General features: G+C 39.8%; 1 protein-coding gene across 7 annotated transcripts in view; it reads right to left on the bottom strand.

Moving 5' to 3' along the window:
• Positions 1 to 21692, bottom strand: part of NBEA (neurobeachin) — an 831523-nt gene that overhangs the window by 396954 nt on the left and 412877 nt on the right. The gene's annotated exons all lie outside the window — the stretch shown is intronic.

Here is a 21692-nt window from a genome sequence, read left to right as displayed (position 1 = left end):
ATTTCCTTTTGGAGAGAATCAGTGTCACATTTTGCATGTAAAAGATACATTTTAAATAGTGGATTGGCCATTTGAAATACAATAGGTATTGCAGGAGAAAGGCAAATTTATTTTGTTAATTTTAAATATAGTAGTTTCAAATTTTAAAATTAAATAGGATATATGTTCATTTTAATGGTTTGGGACATGGACACCCTTCCTACGATGCTGAATAAAAACGTCAAATATAGAAAAAGTTTCTTCATAGCACTAGTTACTAAATGGAAAGTTGAAAAGCAAATGGATTTGTTTTAAGTAGGTTTCAACAAACAGCCCATAGAGACAAAAGTACTCCTACACAATAGCATGTATATTTATTGCAGGTAGCAGATAAATACTCTTTTGTGCCTGCTAAGCTAACAACCCCATCCTTATTGTATTGTAAGACAGAACAAGCTGTAAGAAGCCACTAGTATTCCATTTTATCAGTTCTTTGAGCAGACAGTTAACTAATGAAATAAGATGTAGATGTGAAAAGCTCATTTAGGGAGACAATTGCTGTAATTGATCAGCTATTCTTATGCTCAAGTGCTAGAGGATCAAAAAGATTAATGGGACACTTTTCACCTGCAGGCTACCTCAACTATGTGAAATCTGACAAAGAAAAACTAAAGAGGATGACCAAACTATACAGCTAAATCAACACAATTAGCATGGATAGTCTGAATATTTCAAGACAGAATATACAATTTGCACCTACATAAATCCACTTAGGTTCACTGGAATTCAAAATTCTATTTCTGCCACATATACATATTTCCTTTCAAAATTAAAATAATTTGTCTTACAGTGTGTGAATTAGGCAAAATAAATTATAAAAAAGAATTCCTCCTAAAGTAATTTTCTCAAAAATTACTTCTTGAACTATTAATTGTCCTTTAAAAAGAGAACAAAATGTTTCCAGTCATCACGTTCAATTGAGTAGAATAAAGACAAGATACCTACGTTAGATAAGTATTTAGGTCCTCTGCAGTGATTCCTCTGTATACCTTTGATACATTTTCAAAAATAAACAGAGTGAACTATTTGGAAAATATTTTGTACACAGAACAAATATGCCCATTTGTTTTATTACATTAGAAATGTCTGAAGTCCAAAGGCATTTTATAGTAGTTAAGTCATGTGCATAGCTCTCATTGACATGGACAAAGTTTGGTGTGTGGAACAAAAGTAGAACAAGACTCCATCTGACAGAGAGTCAAAATTATTATTCATTATTTTTATTATGCTAGTAATTGGATATCAGGATCCTTTTGTATTAGGCAGTGTGCACACAATACAATACCTGCCTAACTTACAATCCATATCAATGCAAATGTAGCTATTTGTAAAATAAAAAGTTACCATAATTTATCAAACTTTGAAAAATCTTCCTTGTATTATTATTGGCTTAGTGAAGTGAAGCCCCATGCTCTACTTCATAGCATTTATCTGTTTGTCTGGATGTAATATGATAACTTTGGAACACAGTGTCTGATCAATTCCAAAATTTCAGGTATTGATTTGGGTGAAAAACAGAAAAAAAACCAGACTAGGGAACTGAAGGACACAGAGTCCCTGACATCTGGTTAGCACACCAATCAGGTCTGTAATTTTCTATAGATCAAAGGCAGTTGATGACAGCTATTAAATACCTTTCATCATAACACTGCCCCCACCCATCTCATCCCACTACATTTTAAAAAGTTGACACCCTGAATGACTTATCTCCCAGACAGAAAAAAGGAAGTTATTTAACAAATTACAAATTGTAAATATTAAACCATTTACACATGAAGACAGGTGAGGCGGGAAGGCAGTTCACAGGAAGGGGGGGGTTCAGGGAGTGGAGGTATGCAAGGAGCCTCTGCCTATTGAATAGGAAGGCCACTTGTCTGGTTTTAACATAAGAATATAAGAGCGACCATACTGGGTCAGACCAAAGGTCCATCTAGCCCAGTATCCTGTCTTCTGACGGTGGCCACTGCCAGGTGCCACAGGGGGAATGAACAGAACAGGTAATCATCAAGGGATCCATTTCTTGTCACCCTTCCTTAGGGGAACCCTTCCATTCCTTCCTTAGGAAGAGACAGGTATTAGTAATTTTGAACTGGACAGTCCTCTTATCAGGTGGGTTCTTCCATCTGGTTCTGAAACAAAACTGTACGTGGATTTCTCCCATATTGGACAGGGGGATGCCACTTTGAAGAACGTACACTTCCATCCCCCTCCCATCCCCCCGGTGTGACCCTGCACACATCATGAATGCAAGGGTCATGCCGGCAGGGGCGGGGCAGCACATTCTTCAAAATGGCACCTCTCTGTCCAGCATAACCTCGCATGCGCAGTCACATTAGCAGGGGTGGGCCATACCGACAGAAGTGGGCCCACATTATTCCCAGAATAGCAGAATGTCCGGTGTTCCAGGAATGTGTGAGTGGCCACACTACAAAGCAATGAAGAGTGCAACCCTCTAGACATGGATGGGCTAACACAAGAGCAGTAACAAAGGAAAAGTGAGGGGGATGCACAGAGCTTCTAGCATATATAGCAGAGGAGGTACCGGTGGGGCACACAGAGACCCTGCCATGGGGGCAGGGAGGACACACAGCACTTGGCATACGGCAGAAGAGAGAATGGGAGGTACAGAGAGTCACTGGCGTGGAGAATAGGAAACCCTCATATGGAAGGAACAGGAGAATTGGGGACATACAGAGCCCCTGGCATGAGAGAGTGGGGAGCGGATTTGCAGGGAGTCGCTGAAATAGAAGGGAAAGGGAGGCAGGCACACAGGGAGCACGCAACCCCTTCTAGCTATGATAGTACTCAGAGGCCCCTGCTGAGATCAGGGCCCCATGGTGCTAGGCACTGTACAAACACACAGGTAACAGACATTTTCTCCCCTGAAGGGCTCACAGTCTAAATAGCCAGGCAAAAGTTGGGAGAAAGGAAATTGTATCCCCATTTTACAGCTAGGAAAGTAAGGCACAAAGTGGTGGAGTCACTTCCCCAAAGGTCACTCTGTGCCACAGATAGGAACAGAATCTATGTCTCCTTAGTCCCAATCTTGTGCTTGAATTGAAACAAGCATCATTCCATAGGCAATGCATGGGGGGGGGGGTGCAGAGTCAAGATTGCTGCTTGGCTTGCTGTGGGGTGGCGGAAGAGGGGTTCTGTCCTTCTCCTGCTGTGTCTATCCCCTGGTACACTCAGCCCCTGTCCCCAGCAGCCAGGCCCGGACAGGGAGTGGAAGGAGCAGGACCAGCCACTTCTCACGCCCGCCACTCAGGGTCACTGCTCTGTGCAGTGCAGCAGCTGCCTGAGAGAGTCTGGCTGGGCAGGCGGCAGCTTCCGCTCCCTGCTCAGGCAGGGCTGCTGGGGACAGAGGCCGAGCGAGCCGGAGTCCCCTCTTCTCCCACCCCCACCCCGGCATGTTTCCGTCTCACTTGGCCCCTGTCCCACCACTGCCTCCTCAGCTAGGCTCTGTCTCAGGCAGTCACCATGTTGCACAGAGCACTGACCTGGAGAGTCTGGCTTCAGCTGCATGAGAAGTGGCTCTGTCCCACTCCCTGCCCAGCCCGGCCGCCAGGGAGAGCATGCTGGGGTGAAGGCACAGAGAGAGAAAGACAAGCCCTCCTTTCCACCCCCACAGGTAACATAGGGTGGGGAGAGCGTGTTGGCCCCGGGCTGGGTGCAGGGTGTGAAGGGTTGCTAGGCAGAAGAGACATGTGGAGCGGTCACATGTCCTCCCCTTTAGATTGTGCCCATAGAGGCACAAGTCATCTATGCATCATTCTTATTTCAAAGTGATTTTTAGAAATTGTACAGTCATTACATTGGGTACAAATTGCTACAGCAAATTAGAGGGATAGAGGCATTACCAAACAGTGGCTTTTGAGACTGTGGAAAACACACATCTCTCCTTCCCCCTGACATAGATCCAGTGATAAAATGTGTTGTAATTTCAAAGAAACAACCGTTGCCTGTGTTTTTCAGCTGTAGATGGGTTGTCCCTATATAATCTATATCAAATGCTATTAAAGAAGCTTAATATAATTATTAAAATACAAGTAGATACTTCCTGCATACATCAAGGTTTAAAAGGTCATCGTTCAACTGAATGGACTACATGCTGTCTATATTTTCTCTTCTTAGTACTTTCCTTCATCATCTAGTCTCAGTTCATTAAATATAACCATCAAGTTCTGCAGCTTGATCGCAACAATGACCACATGTATGGATGCAGTAACTGGGGGCACCAAGTGCATGACCTTAGCTAATCTGTAATAAATGATGTATGGCTAGTAATTAGTTGGAAATGCTCTGGTTTTTCAGTGCTCTTCAGTTGCCCCTTAATATACGCTAATTATATTTTTTTGCCATCACTGTGACCTATTAATGCATAAAAAAGATTAATTTCAACTTTACTATTGTAGGTTATGTCTGTGACATTAATACAATGAAAGCTTCAAAACTTTAAACTCACTATGCTGAACTAGTCAATCTGTATGGATTTCTTTTCTGAAAAAATACAAAGGAGGTTGATAACCTCATTTTTTAAAAAAAAACCTTATGAAATAAGATCATGGTTTTGAACATCTTTTTATTATTATTAATACAATGTGTGTAGGAGTCTAACTGAAATACCATCACTATTTCGTCTGGTCTTTATCAAGGTTTGTCTGCAGTTTCTTTCAATTATTTTACTTTGGGTTAACTTAAAACCTTATTGAACTAGAATCAATGGTAATATTAGCATGAAAAATGTTTTATATCCTTTATGGAGCTTAGAAAAACTCTTAATAAATCAGATCATTAGAACCTGCAAATAACTAACTGAATTACAGTTTCTAATTAACTGAGCAAGTCTCAGATATGTTTGTGCAGAAAGCGAGAGAGCAGCTTACTTATTATAGACTTATTTCACATAAATAATTTACACTCTCACCAACCCATGGCATATACTCAAAACTTAAGAAGCTCTATATAGAATATAAGCATGTGTGAAGAAACAAAAGTATATTATAGTTATATGCATTATTTTTATTACCATATGGAAAATGCATGAGATTTAAGAATTTTTGGAAATGAATAACATTGCTTAAAACTCAAATACTGAAAAAACTTGAACGTAATACACTTTTTCCTTTCCTCTTCTAACTTCTTATTGGCTATTTTTGATTTCTTTTCCACTCATATAGGGTCTTCCGTGTCCTTGTAATAAACCTAAATTCCCTTAGTTTATCTGTAAGGATTGCTACCGAGTATCACAAGACACTCCCCTTCCACAGGAGCTGCACACTCTTTCTCCACCACAAGTCCCACAGTCCCTCCTGGCCTGTGTATCCAGGGATGGAATGGAAACCAAACATGGATCTCTCTACCTGACATAGCACAGATAATTACAACTGCCCAACTGTATTCAGCCTTTCCATTGTATTTTATTAGTGTTTATTAGAGGTGGTTCACCAAAGTGGTGATGAGATCCATATTAGATTTAGTCAGAGGGGTCGTATTAGTGATTGGAGCAGGATTTTGGGTTTAACAACATTAAATCTATTACAAATGTACTGTGAGATTTTGGTTGAAAATGGCAAAATGTTTCAAAATTAGCAGTTTTTGTAAAATTTCCTCCAGGGCCAAAATCTTTCGACTGTTTACTTGAGGAATTCTGGCCATATCCAAAGTGGAGCTACAAAATAATCTTCAAGTGTTTTCATTTAGGAAAAATAAAAATTGTATTTTTGGGTTCAAATCTGTATCCTTCCATTTCCCACCCTAACCTGACATTCAAAGGGATTTGGATTCAATGCTCTGGCTCTGGCTCAACTGTAGTATTGACTATGAGAGAGACACGGAGGGTAAGCCAATACTGAAGTGATAAGGGATGTATAGGAAAGACAAAGAGCTCAAGAAAGAGTGCAACAACAGAGATGGAAATGTGGGAAATGAGTGTGATATGTATAAAATTAGTTATTGTTTGAAACGAGACAGCTTGACTGTTGGACAGGGAAAAAGTGTGAAGGGTTATTGGAAGGATGAGGTGACTTAAGTCAGCTCACAGAGAAACACTGAAAGAGGTACTTGCCTGTGTCCAGCTCTGGAAAAACAATGAATTAAGCAGTACGTAATCAGTAGCCAGCAGTGGAGAAATCCTTCCCTTTTCAACTAACCCATATGGCAGGTTTTTATAGAAATATTGTTAACTTGGTACTGGTGGAATAGTAGTGACTCCCTGAAGCAGGTGGGCTGTGCCTTCTCCAGGGAAAAGACAGAGGAGTATTGGGGAAGATGATACAAAAGGAACATGGAGCAGGATATAAGCCTTTGCAAGGCTTACTTTGAAAGATGGATTTCAGAACTGACAGTATTGCATAGTTTGTACGTATTTGGGTTATGTTGGTGGGCTAGATTTGCCAATAGTGTAAAGCCTGTCAAACATTCAGTAATGGTGGAAAATCTGCTGGGGAAATGCCAGTAATGGCCCAGACTGGCTACAACCTCACAAACTGGGTGGGTGGGAAGGGGTCACTGCAGTCCAAGAAGTTGGCACCCATCAAAAATGTGGCAGGTAGAGTCAGGGTCACTGACTGAGCACTGATCTTCAGCACCTCTAGCTGGCAGAATTCCTATGGAGAGTCCCAGTGCAAATTAAATCTGCCCCTATGCTAAGCACCATGGGAGATGGGCTGCATAAGCATCACAGCCTGTCCCCCCCCACAAGGGGTAAATCCCCAATGGAGCGCAAGGGGCTGCTAATGAGAGGTGTCATTTAAGTGAATATGAATTTGACCCAGTGTATTTATAGTTAATAAAAATTGTTATGTTTACATCTCAGTCTCATCTGGTCCTGGTACCAAGTACTGTACAACATGTGTAACTGTTATTCTCTGACGCTAGTATCCTATATATAGAAAAGCCATCACCTTGTTTCTTAGGCATCAAACAGGTCACTGAGGAAGTCTCTGTCAAAGTTTGTGGGGATTTCTGGAACTCCTATCTTAAGAACACTATTGTGAGCAATGATAGGTCATGTAAATAACACATATTGCCTCAAATTGTCAGTTCAATTTGGGCTAAGATGTAAGAAATAGATCCTAATTCTAGTCTTACAGGAAAAAAGCATGTGGATTTGTACAAGATTCAAGGAAAAGAAGGAATACCTACATATCCTTAGCCACTCCGGTTACTAAAGGGAACCTACAGTAGAAACATAACATATGTAGAAGAGTAACAGAATGGCAAAAAACACTACAACATAGTGATTATAGGAAGGTGATTTAGTACAATATATTCAAAATATACTCATAAAAAATTACAGGCTTTCACACTATCTCATGAGCTATAACAATTCAAATATTACACAAATTGGTGCCACATTACTTTTAGGAATCCAGTCTCTCACTACAATTTTTGTCCAAGATACATTAATGTGAATGGAAGATTATACATATATAAAATGCTCATACATCAAATGGAGAAGAAAACACTTAATCCGTTAAACCACCACACACTATTTAATTTATAACGTTGCAAAAAAAAGGTTTTCAAACATTCATTTTGTCATTTCCCACGTCTGGTAATTCTTCAGTAAGACATCAGTTACTAATGTTCTCAATGTGTTGTACTTGTATCTGTGTTTCCCTCTTCTAGTAAAAATAGTTAGCTCTTGGCACTTCTGAAAATATTTTGCAGTGATAAATACAATCTATTTGTCTTCTCCAACTGACCTAAAGGGGGCAGATTTTCAGCTGGTGTAACTGACATAGCTCAATCAAGAATCTATTAATATGACACCCACTAATCACCAATGGTACAAAAAAAATCTCCCCTTTATAGGAGAATAGTACCCTAAAAGTTAGTTTTAAGGCACCAATTTAGGTATCGACTGAAGTGAATTAGACCACTTTTGGAGTAAGGTGCTACTTAATGTGAGTAAAAGTATCAGAATTTGTCCCTAAATTATTAACAGCAGAGCAACTAAATTCACGTCTCAATCTACTCTGAAGTCCTCTTTCAGCACATCTATACCAGCAATTAAAAACCCGTGATCACACCTCAATATCTTCTCATTCATATTCACTAATATTTCTTTGCACATTGTTGATCTACCACTTTTGGACAGAGTTCAAACTGACAGATAAGGGGTGGAACCAGCTGAGCTGCAAGCAGTTAGCACAGCACAGTCCTGAGGTCCTCATGCAGTTTTATAGAACCGTATTTTTTTTTTAAGATCAGAAAGACCATTATGATTCCTGCACAACACAGATCACATAAATTTACCCCATAACTCCTGTATCTAGGCCCATAATTTGTGGATTAACTAAAGCTTATCTTTTAAAAAAGATATCCAAACTTGAGAAAAGAATCAGTAATGGAGAATTCACCAACCCAAATCTCAGTTATTTTGAAATATTTATTTCTTATATTTCAGTTTCCTTTATTTCAATGACAGTATCAGTCCTGGTATTATCATCAGCTCCCCAGAAACCAGCATTGACATCACTTTGCCTCCTTCATTTGCCATCCTACGGTTGTCTCCACTGACGGACTGAAATTCTTTTGACCTCATTATTTGTGATTTGCCATTACAAAAATGTCTCCATAGACCAGTGGTTCCCAAAATGTTTTTTTGCTGAACCCACTTTAGAGATTCATGACACATGTATGCCCCCTTTGGCACAGGGGAAAGGGGAGACTTGGGTGGTGGTGAGTTCAGAGTCTGTGTGAAGAGGAAGGTAAAGGGGAAAATCCCCATATGACCAGCATGTGTGGGGAAGAGACTCAAATCCCAGCTGCCCAGAGCAGCAACTGATGCACGGTGGCTCTGCAGCCTTCCGGTGTGCATGTATGCATGGGGCCAGGATGTATGTGGGGCCAGGATGTATGCATGGGGTATCTTCTTTATACCTTTGTTGCAGTCTTTTTTTATTGTATAAAAATGTATCCAAGTCTGTGGGGGAGGAGAGAGAGTAGTTTGTTTTAATTTGTAAATAAAACAGGCTTGATAACTTCCTAACATTTACGCTCAAGTAACATTGGCATGTGGTTAGACAACTTGCTTGCTAAGTTTAAAACTGGTGCAATTTGAAAGAGCTCAGTTACTAACCCTTCAACCACCAAATTGTATCTTAAAATGGAAAAATAGCATTTAGCTAAGACTATGCATATAATTATTTAAGTGTGGTAGCATAGGGCGAGCTAAATAAAAATCATGATCGACAGATTGTGAAATTAACTATGTATTACTGCTATTTTTTTTAAATACCTTTCAACAAAAACTTTCTTGGTGTTATCCTTCCAAACTTTTCTAATTCAGGATTTAACCACACTTTCTCTGATCAGTAAGTCTCAGTTTTCCCTGAATATGATTCTTGAATCTAGGCTTTGTCCAAATGTTGATGCTTCTTCCTCCATATCATTTATAAAATCTAACTTTTTTCCTCTGTGTCTAGATAGTAAAAACTTTCGTGATCAATCTTGATTACTGCAATGTCCCCTTTTATGGTCTTCATGCCACCCATGTCTTGATTCTACCTCAACTTCCTTGTAAAATATGGATGCTAATGTTTTCTCCTGCATATCTTAATCCAGTCACTACAATGCAAATGATACCAGTTTCAATACCCTTTTTGTGTGCATCACGTACAACTGTTTCTTAAAGTATCAACTATTCTGTTCACAAACCTTGTGAACTTATTAGTGACCAATCATTCTTTCTGTAATCCCTATGGTTCTTTTCTAACCTCATCACCTTATTTTCTTTATACCCCTTTTTGTGTCTTGTGTGAAAATAGATTGTAAGCTTTTTAGATAGGGAACACTTGTAATTTATATATACTGTAAGGTGCCTAACAATTTTGGGTGCTGTAAAATAATAATGTTAAGTCTGTAAATACCTACTTCGTCAGACGCATACCCACGAAAGCTTATGCTCCAATACATCTGTTAGTCTTTAAGGTGCCACAGGACTCTTTGTTGCTTTTTACAGATCCAGATTAACATGGCTACCCCTCTGAATGTTAAGTCTGGTTAATGATATATTAATTAGAAGAAAGATGTGAGCAAGTCCATACAGTGGAGATGCTTGGAAAGTGTAGTTTTTCTGTGGAGCTTTGTCTCCAAGACTCAAAATATAGAAAAACAGATGTCAACATGGACCTCTTTAATATAAGTTTTAATCTATTTGGACAGGATAGCTTTGGCTCGGTCTATTGTGGATGTCCCCAAAATGTCCAACAGCCATTAATCTACCCAAAATTCTAGATTCTTAGTAAGGCAAAACTTTGCTGCCCTTCCATGAATCCAGACAGTGAAACGGTTATATCCTGTCATCTGAGAAAGGGGGTGTGGGGGGAAGACACTTATGCACAAAGGAACATAATCAAAGTCACCTTATTTTATATACTAGGTTAAGTGAGAATTACTATAGAAGGTTACTGACTAAACAACCGCTAAAATCAGAAATCACCATCTTGTCCACAGGGCCAAAGCGAAGCTTGCACAAGATCTTTAAGTCACAATTTAAACTATATCTTAGGACAAACTCCAAGATAGAGATCTGTATCTTATAAGAGTCCTTAAGAAACTAATCAGTTTGGGAAACCAGCAAAAAAACAACAACCTTATATTGGACACACAGAGGTCAGAAGCCCAACCTTTTGAAATACTGATAGTCAGGTACATACCAAAAACGTCCCACAGAAGATCTAGGACTTTGTTCAAGGTGCACACACACACACACACACACACACACACACAGAACTGTCTCTTAGGAAAATAAAAGAACTTCTTCCAAATCATGTCAAGAGGGTTAACCCCTTGCACATGAAGTCATCAGAGATAGGATCTGGAGTGTAGTGGTGGAGACCCTATCACTGAGACAGGAGACTAGGAATCTGGGTAAGGAGTCACTGCTTGTACATGAACAGCTCAAATATTGACAAACCAGGCTTTTCTTGGGCAAGCAGGAATAGTTGCATCTGCCTCAATCTTTCAGACAACTTTGACTAATGGGAAGCTGGGGATAGGAGGGAGTCAGATAAAGCCGGCCCATGGACCAAAGGACAAAAAAGATTCTATGGTGGGCCACAACAGACCACATCTAGGTACCCAATGCAATTCTTCCGGAATTAGGAACTCATCAATGACAAACAGGTCATATATGGGAACTCCCACCCGGACAAAGGGGTTCTAAATAATAAGAGGAAGCGACCACTCCCGAGGAAATACTGCATTTTAGTTTAGCCTGCATGCAAAGATGGTCTGACCACCATGAGGGCTATTAGATGCTTTTCTTTCCACAGGAAGTGGATACTCAATTCTCGTATTAACCTAGGATGCCTGGTTTTCCACAGTGATTTCAACATATCAGAAAACAGTTCCACTGTCTGATCAGATCACCGCTGCTGCTACTTTTTTTCCTTTTGTCTCTTTGAAGCTGATTAGAGCCAATCTCACTGTTCTATGTGAAACTTTACAATAAAAGCAAATGGCCATTTATGTGCAATTTAAACTCTCTCGGAGACAACTGTCCTTATGCGATCCAGAACACCACCTGTGCCCTCTACCTCAGACTTTCTCTAGTGCAGGGAAAATTGAAAAAAGTCCTTTGAGCTTTCTATTATCAGATGGGCATAATCTTGACATGAGAAGAAATTAAGAAAGTTGTGTCCAGATTGGTGGTCCTGTGAATAGCAAGCTTTAATAGATGTATATGAATCTGGAAGTGAACCTGAGGAATGGATTATTTGCATGACACAAGGACAAGGAAGTGAAAACTTTGCTGGGTGATAGCACCTAGAATTCACAAACTCCTTTTAGTTTCATAGCTCTCTCCACTAAGGGGAAGACTTATTTATAATTAGTCTGGAAGTGCACATATGATTGGACAAGACTGTGTGAGTTTAGGAGACCTCATGAACCAGGCCAAGGAAGTCCTAGTCTCTCTGGTCTTTTCCACAAATGACTGAGTCTCTGGAAGAAAAGATTCCAGGGGTAAACATTTAATTCCCAGCAGGAATACAAAATCTTTAATTCAAATACACGACACTTCAATGTACATAGTATCAAGTTGTGGCTCTGATAGTGAAGAAGTTTTAAGCCTACTGATTGGAGGAGCCTGACAGAAGCTAGCTTGTCTATACATGGAAGTTATCTCAATATAAGTTGAGATGTAAATTTAGACACATTCAATTATATTGGTACAACTCTGTGTGTGGACACTTATTCTTGTATAATAGACCTCTTTACCTTCCTCTTCACTCATTCTGGAATCAGAGTGTCCACCTGGTTAGTTGTACCACTAAATCTTTCCTGTATAGACAAGCCCAAGTTAAAGGATATGAGTTATCATTTAACATGTTTCTTTCCACCATCTCTGAAGGCCCTAATGCAGTTTCTTAGTTTTCTACCTTCATCACCAAACCTTTGAGTCAGTTTTCAGCAATGAATTTTGTTTTTATATTTAATCTATTGTATTTTTTACTTATAAACAGTGTAAAATAAATTCTATATCCATAACACCTCAACTGTACTGTTTTTCAAGTTAACTTGAAGTTGGCCAAGAAAGTTTTCAAGTTCTTTCCTGGTGCACATCTTGAAGGCAAGTAACAAAAGCATGTATACAACCAATAGGATGTATTGCAGGAGTGTATATAAAACACATGGACAAGCAAAGGAGTTTTGTACTGTTGTAATGTTTAATTGGTCACCCAATTAAAGGTTTCAATACACGTCATAAGGACAAGTGCTAAACAGATATTGGTTTAAAGGCACGTGGAAGGGAAGGTTGTGAAAAAACAACCACTACCAACATCAATTTTGGAAAACCCCTGGGTACTGAGGTCAGGTTGAAGGTACTATTTTATTGTATTATAGAAGAAATGTTCCAGAGCAAAACCTGGCACTGGGATGTTATTCACATCCTACAGGTTTATCAAGGCTAGATAGTTCTCCGGGAGCAATTCCTAGGATCCCTGTGTAGATTGATTCTATTTTAAACCACATGGGGGTGACGAGTGGGGCAAATACCAGTCTAACCATTTCAAGTCCAAAATCAAGCAGAGTCCCCTGCTGGGTTTTGAATGATGAATTAAGTGGAATCAGAGCTGGAGAACCTCTGCCTGCAGGGAACTGCAATCACAGCATGAACATCCTTTAGATGCTGAATAAAATTCTGGCATAGTGCCTCATTTTTCTTTGGACCTCGACAGAGGAGGAGAAAATAATATAAGGAAAAAAGATGCTTGTCCTTAAAAAATTTTTTTTTACTACATAGTCCAGTGTTATCATGCAGCAGTTCCACTTGTTTGATGTGATGAGTCCACCTACAGGTTATGTTAGAGTAGTACTTACAAATCAAAGGGCTTGCTCAGAAAGTCTTTATAAAATTCTTTTCTGGAGCAACAACAAGTACGTCTCTCCAGGTTTGCTCCAGGATGAGACAAATTGGTAGAAAAAGAAAAACAAATTAATTCTGCATAAAAGCAGAAAGCTAGGTCGCTGCAAGAGAAAGGGATATGGGGGAAATGCAAGACATCAGTTGGCTAGCAGAATCCTTGGTCTGACCCAGAACGTCCATTCTTATGTTCTTAAGCCACTGACCCCTAAACGTAGCAAGACCAAAGGAGTACATGTATTTCCTTCTTTGAGAGTTACTGACCTAGTGGATAGTGGGTAAGCAGTCAATCTGATAGATCTTGATTTTAAGTAAGGCTTTTGACACTGTCCCACAGGACATTCGCATAAAGCAAACTAGGGAAATGTGGTCTAGATGAAATGAATATAAAGTGGGTACACAACTGGTCGAATGATCATATTCAAAAGGCAGTTATCTCTGCTGTCAAACAGATGGTATATCTAGTGGGTCCCACAAGGGTCTGCCCTGGGTCTGGTACTATTCAATATTTTCATTAATGACTTGGATAAAGGACTGGAGAGTGTGCTTATAAAATTAGTGGATGATGCCAAGCTGAGAGGTGTTGCTCACATTTTGGATGACAGGATTAGAATTCAAAATGACCTTTACAAATTGAAGAATTGGTCTGAATTCAACAAGGTGAAATTCAATAAAGACAAGTGCAAAGTATTACATGTAGGAAAAAAAATAAAATGCACAACTAAAAAATGGGGAATAGCTGGCTAGGTAGTAGTACTGCTGAAAAGGATTGGGGGTACAGTGGATCACAAACTGAATATGAGTCAACAATGTGATGCACCTGCAAAAAAGGCTAATATTCTGGGGTGTATTAACATGAGTGTCATATGTAAGACACGGGAGGTAATTGTCCTGTCCTATTTGGCACTGGTGAGGCATCATCTGGAGTACCGTGTCCAGTTCTGGCTGAGGCACTTTAGGACACACAAAAATGATAAAAGGTTTAGAAAACCTGGCCTATTAGGAAAGATTAAAAAAAACTGGGCATGTTTAGTCTTGAGAAGAGAAGACTGAGGGGGAACTTGATAGTCTTCAAGTGTGTTAAGGGCTGTTATATAGAGGATAGGGATCAATTGTTCTCCATGTCCACTGAATGTAGGACAAAAAGAAATGGGCTTAACCTGCAGCAAGGGCGATTTAGGTTAGATATTAGGAACAATTTTCTAACTATAAGGGTAGCTAAGCTCTGGAATAAGCTTCTAGATTGTGGAACTCCCATCACTGGAGGCTTTTAAAAAAAAGTTGGACAAACACCTTTCAGGAATGGTCTAAATTTAGTTGGTCCTGCCACAGTTCAGAACGCTAGACTTGGTGACTTCTTGAGGTCCCTTCCAGCCCAACATTTCTATAACATCCTCAAGGGGGTATTCTACTATAGTTTTGGATACATGGACCAGTCCTGTCCAGGTTTTCCTCAACGGCTTGAGGGCTGAAGAGTGACAACTAGTTTGAAAAAGAACCTCGGATATGCTGTCCAAGACTGCACAGGGCAAACAGGGTCTGAGAAATCCAAAAATGTCCCCTGGTCCAAATTTCTATATGTTCAAATTTTCCAAGTACTCCCTTAACTCTTCATAGAGAGCAGGTGTTTGTATTAAGTCTTCCTTGTTTCTTAATCATACATTTTTTATCTTTGTTAATGACATTTAAAAAAAACAAAATTCAGCATTTCAGTCCTTCTCAATACTTCTTTCAAACAGCTCTTACTCATGAAATTTCTTAATTTGTCAAAATTTACTTTCCTGAAATCAAATGCCTTTTTAGAGCTCTGTTCTATTAATCCATTCCTTATTATAATGAATGAAAGTAATTGGTTTGAGGCTTTCATATTATTTTCTCATTTTCGGTCAATTGTTCACTATTAGTAAGAAACAGATCCAGGATAGCTTCTGCTCTACTTGTTAAAGATGTATTATTAACTGGTGTACTAGTGATGAGACAGAGTCAAAGTACCAATTGACAATCCCTATTCTCCTAAAGTTAGACTTGGACCACATAGGCTAAAGACGAAGAAGAGGGCATAAGTGATTAGTCTCTGTTACACAGTGAAAAGCATCTTTGAAACAGTCCAAATCATAAGACCATGTTGGACTTTTTCAGCAGAAGTACAATTATATGTGAAATTAATTACTGTAGGTTCACTTTTCAAAAAAAGTGCCAGATGATATGCATTTTCCAGTAGCTATCTGAAACTCTGATTTGTAATATTTCCTGCCATGTTAAACGTGTTCAGAACATACATTTCTGGGTGGGAATCTTAGGAATTCAGGAGTTAAATCTGAAAGATCAGGAGAACATACTTTGTTCCCTACTTCACGGAATTCCTACAACCTAATTAAACGGCTCATCAAGCTAGTACAGGGATCGGCAACCTTTGGCATGTGGCCCACCAGGGTAAACATCCTGGTGGGCCAGGCTGGTTTGTTTACCTGCCACGTCTGGAGGTTCAGCCGATTGCGGCTCTCACCGGCCGCGGTTTGACGCTTCAGGCCAATGGGCGCTGCGAGAAGCGGCGTGAGCCGAGGGATGTGCTGGCTGCGGCTTCTCACAGGCCCCATTGGCCTGGGACGGTGAACTGCAGCCAGTGGGAGCCACGATCAGCTGAACCTGTGGACACGGCAGGTAAACAAACCGGCCCACCTGGGGGCTTACCCTGGCGAGCAGCATACTAGCGATCCCTGAGCTAGTAGTATATCGTAAAGACACAGGGCGTTCTTCTATAACTATCCTGTGGCAGGTGCTCAGAGAAGATTGCACTGTGGCTAAAATAAGCAGAGGTTTCTGCTATGACAGTTTTCAGTTCCTGTGTATCCAAAGATCTGTGAACTGTCAAATAGTGTTTTCTGCCAAATAGAGTGGAAATTGTAAAGTCCTGAATCTTGATTCTGTTGAATGGCAAGCATGCATTTATACTGATTTTTACTGCCTCTTTCACCTTTCATCATTCTCTGATCCAGATTTATGGCAAATTTGTAATACGGTATATCTCTCTATATTTATTTGACTTGTCAAAATGTCCTTTTGTAAAAAACATTTCATGTTCTAGTAGCCTTTTAAGTGGGATGACTGTACACAGGGAGGCTGTTTCAGTAACATCTCTTTTGGTGGTCTCAATTAGGGAAAGAATTTTGCATAACTGATATTTATGAAATTCCAGTAGGCTGTACACAATACTTTAAGCTAATTCATCAGCAACTTGTTTCTGTTTAGGAAGGGGCTGTAAAATGTGCACAGTAGGATTCCAGTCTGCAGTGATATTTTCTGTTTGGAGCTTTTTAAGGGACTTTTTTGTCTTGTGTAATAAACACCTGCTGATTTTCATGTGGTTGGAACCAAATCCTGCAAATTCCATTTTTTATTACAAAAACTCATGAAATACCACATGAAAGCAATGTGCAAAACATTCCACATGTGTAAAGCTACCCTCATCAAATGCTCTAATAATATTCAGTTGTTCAATGCATTGTTAGTGACACTGAACACTTTTCAGAAGTTCAGAAGAAAGTCACTTATCTGTACCTCAAATTCTTGTTCCAATTTTTAGCCATATGAGACTTGCTAAAGTCTTTCAGAGACAGTAGTGTTGTTTTGCTGGGATTTTGTTGCAAGTGTTTTATAGTAGATTCACAAGATAAGGAAAACAATAAGCAGTGAGGTAAGTAAATAACTGTTTGGTTGTGCAAGTCAATAGTGAAATATGTAATTCTCCCTGACTAGCTTCTAGGTACCTTAACAGCTGAAAATTGTCCAGGACAATATATTTTGAGAATTTAAAAATATTGTTCTGAGGATCTATGAACTGAAGGAGTGCCCAGAATTGGGTTCTGGTTGCTTTTTGCTACAGAAAATGGCATAAGGCATAATCTCCATCTCATTAGGTATTTTAGAGTGATAGCTCTGTTATGAGTTCTGACAAAGCGTTTTCTCTCCCCCCTTCTCAAAGATTTGTTACATTATTAGGGTACCGTTTGAAAAAATTTATACTTTCAAGATGGTCCCTAAACTGGGCTCTTTGAACTCTGTGAACAGTGACCAGTGCAAGTTTTGTGGAGAAAACAAAAAGATGACACATACATAGTAGACATTTTGGAGGCCCAGACGGATCCATAGACAGGATCTGTAAGGAAAAGGGATGTGAATATAAGAGGGTAATGTTACTTATACAGACTAACTTTTTTTCTGTTACATGTTAATATTGATTTTTAATTTTTAGTCAGACTGCTGATTGCCTGGCCTGCTGGAGAGTGCCAAACAATTAGCAAAATAATTTGATTAACTGAAAGAAATAGTTCCTGGGTGTGTGAATAAAATTAGGAGTCTGGATATGGCAGAAGGGGAGGGAGGGGGAGAGAGAGAGAACAGTGTGCAGCAGAGGAGAGCTGGGGGCTAGCAAGGAGATAGTCAGCTTGTTAGCATCTGTGCTCCAGACCCCAGGAATGACAACAACAAAAAAAAGCCTTGAAAAATCTCAGAGAGCAAGGTGGAGAGAAATTTTGAGCACACAGGGCTCACCAGTTTTTCAGCAAAGTGTATCAAGGAATCCCCAGATTGTCACAGTCTATTGGCAAAACTTGCTAACCATGTATATGCAACCACAAAAGCTACAAGTCATGCAGGTTTTAGACCTCGAAATGGAACAAACTGTGCAGGTAGCATCAATAAATTTTCTCCTAGTGATAGGAGAGGGCAAAGTGTTCATGCTGATTCTTTTAACTCCATGCTATGCTATGGATACCACTGATCACAATGTGCTGCCATATTTGAGGAGTGGATGGTACTGCTGCTTGTTACTGGCTAAATTCCTTTAAGAACATAAGAAAGGCCGTACCGTGTCAGACCAAAGGTCCATCTAGCCCAGTATCTGTCTACCGACAGTGGCCAATGCCAGGTGCCCCTGAGGGAGTGAACCTAACAGGCAATGATCAAGTGATCTCTCTCCTGCCATCCATCTCCATCCTCTGACGAACAGAGGCTAGGGACACCATTCTTACCCATCCTGGCTAATAGCCATTTATGGACTTAGCCACCATGAATTTATCCAGTCCCCTTTTAAACATTGTTATAGTCCTAGCCTTCACAACCTCCTCAGGTAAGGAGTTCCACAAGTTGACTGTGCGCTGCATGAAGAAGAACTTCCTTTTATTTGTTTTAAATCTGCTGCCTATTAATTTCATTTGGTGACCCCTAGTTCTTGTATTATGGGAATAAGTAAATAACTTTTCCTTATCCACTTTCTCAACATCACTCATGATTTTATATACCTCTATCATGTCCCCCCTTAGTCTTCTCTTTTCCAAACTGAAGAGTCCTAGCCTCTTTAATCTTTCCTCATATGGGACCCTCTCTAAACCCCTAATAATTTTAGTTGCTCTTTTCTGAACCTTTTCTAGTGCTAGAATATCTTTTTTGAGGTGAGGAGACCACATCTGTACACAGTATTCGAGATGTGGGCGTAGCATGGATTTATATAAGGGCAATAATATATTCTCAGTCTTATTCTCTATCCCCTTTTTAATGATTCCTAACATCCTGTTTGCTTTTTTGACCGCCTCTGCACACTGCGTGGACATCTTCAGAGAACTATCCACGATAACTCCAAGATCTTTTTCCTGACTCGTTGTAGCTAAATTAGCCCCCATCATGTTGTATGTATAGTTGGGGTTATTTTTTCCAATGTGCATTACTTTACATTTATTCACATTAAATTTCATTTGCCATTTTGTTGCCCAATCACTTAGTTTTGTGAGATCTTTTTGAAGTTCTTCACAATCTGCTTTGGTCTTAACTATCTTGAGTAGTTTAGTATCATCTGCAAACTTTGCCACCTCACTGTTTACCCCTTTCTCCAGATCATTTATGAATAAATTGAATAGGATTGGTCCGAGGACTGACCCTTGGGGAACACCACTAGTTACCCCTCTCCATTCTGAGAACTTACCATTAATTCCTACCCTTTGTTCCCTGTCCTTTAACCAGTTCTCAATCCATGAAACGACCTTTCCTTTTATCCCATGACAGCTTAATTTACGTAAGAGCCTTTAGTGAGGGACCTTGTCAAAGGCTTTCTGGAAATCTAAGTACACTATGTCCACCAGATCCCCCTTGTCCACATGTTTGTTGACCCCTTCAAAGAACTCTAATAGATTAGTAAGACACGATTTCCCTTTACAGAAACCATGTTGACTATTGCTCAAGAGTTTATGTTTTTCTATGTGTCTGACAATTTTATTCTTTACTATTGTTTCAACTAATTTGCCCAGTACCGACGTTAGACTTACCGGTCTGTAATTGCCGGAATCACCCCTAGAGCCCTTTTTAAATATTGGCGTTACATTAGCTAACTTCCAGTCATTGGGTACCGAAGCCGATTTAAAGGACAGGTTACAAACCTTAGTTAATAGTTCTGCAACTTCACATTTGAGTTCTTTCAGAACTCTTGGGTGAATGCCATCTGGTCCCAGTGACTTGTTAATGTTGAGTTTATCAATTAATTCCAACACCTCCTCTAGTGATACTTCAATCTGTGACAGTTCCTCAGATTTGTCACCTACAAAAGCCAGCTCAGGTTTGGGAATCTCCCTAACATCCTCAGCCGTGAAGACTGAAGTAAAGAATCCATTTAGTTTCTCTGCAATGACTTTATCTTCTTTAAGCGGTCCTTTTGTATTTTCATCGTCAAGGGGCCCCACTGGTTGTTTAGCAGGCTTCCTGCTTCTGATGTACTTAAAAACATTTTGTTATTACCTTTGGAGTTTTTGGCTAGCTGTTCTTCAAACTCCTCTTTGGCTTTTCTTATTACACTCTTGCACTTAAGTTGGCAGTGTTTGTGCTCCTTTCTATTTGCCTCACTAGGATTTGACTTCCACTTTTTAAAGGAAGTCTTTTTATCTCTCACTGCTTCTTTTACATGGTTGTTAAGCCACGGTGGCTCTTTTTTAGTTTTTACTGTTTTTCTTAATTTGGGGTATACATTGAAGTTGGGCCTCTATTATGGTGTCTTTAAAAAGGGCCCACGCAACTTGCAGGGATTTCACTTTAGTCACTGTACCTTTTAACTTTTGTCTAACTAACCCCCTCATTTTTGTATAGTTCCCCCTTTTGAAATTAAAGACCACAGTGTTAGGCAGTTGAGATGTTCTTCCCACCACAGGGATGTTGAATGCTATTGTATTATGGTCACTATTTCCAAGCGGTCCTGCTTTAGTTACCTCTTGGACCAGCTCCTGCGCTCCACTCAGGATTAAATCTAGAGTCGCCTCTCCCCTTGTGGGTTCCCGTACCAGCTGCTCCATGAAGCAGTCATTTAAAGTATCAAGAAATTTTATCTCTGCATTTCGTCCTGAAGTGAAATGTTCCCAGTCAATATGGGGATAATTGAAATCCCCCACTATTATTGGGTTCTTAATTTTGATAGCCTCTCTAATTTCCCTTAGCATTTCATCATCACTATTACTGTCCTGGTCAGGTGGTCGATAATAGATCCCTACTGTTATATTTTTACTAGAGCATGAAATTTCTATCCATAGAGACTCTATGGAACCTGTGGATTCGCTTAAGATTTTTACTTCATTTGAATCTACACTTTCTTTAACATATAGTGCCACTCCTCCCCCTGCACGGCCTGTTCTGTCCTTCCGATATATTTTGTACCCCGGAATGATTGTGTCCCATTGATTGCTCTCAGTCCACCAGGTTTCTGTGATGCCTATTATATCTATATCCTCCTTTATCACAAGGCGCTCTAGTTCACCCATCTTATTATTTAGACTTCTGGCATTTGTGTACAAGCACTTTAAAAACTTGTCCCTGTTTATTAGCCTGCCTTTTTCTGGTCCAAAGTATTGTTTTGGGCAACTGCTCCAAGAATTCTCCTATGCAGGGTTCCACATGAATCTTATTGTTTCACCTCTTGTGTACTAGGTACACAAGGCCGTTTGATGGGTTAATGAGGAGGCATGGGCTGTGCTACCATCAGTATGATATTCTCGGTTTCATCTAATTTGAATGGTGCAGTGGAATGTATAACACAGTATTTGTAAGAAAATGACCCTTGGAGAAGGGCTACCTGGTTGAGGCTCCATTCAGACAAGACTGAGGTAATAATGATTAGGAAATCAGAAGGATTGGTAAAGATTATATTAGTATCCCTCACTGGAGGTGTGAAAGCACCATATGTGACAAAGGATCACAATTTAGGAGTCTTGTTAGATCCTAGGACGCTCCAGCGCAGCTATAC

This window comes from Mauremys reevesii, linkage group 1 (assembly GCF_016161935.1).
Source record: "Mauremys reevesii isolate NIE-2019 linkage group 1, ASM1616193v1, whole genome shotgun sequence".
NCBI classification, from domain to species: Eukaryota; Metazoa; Chordata; order Testudines; family Geoemydidae; genus Mauremys; species Mauremys reevesii.
Note: the sequence above shows the minus strand (reverse complement) of the source record. Positions and strands in the feature narration are given on the sequence as shown.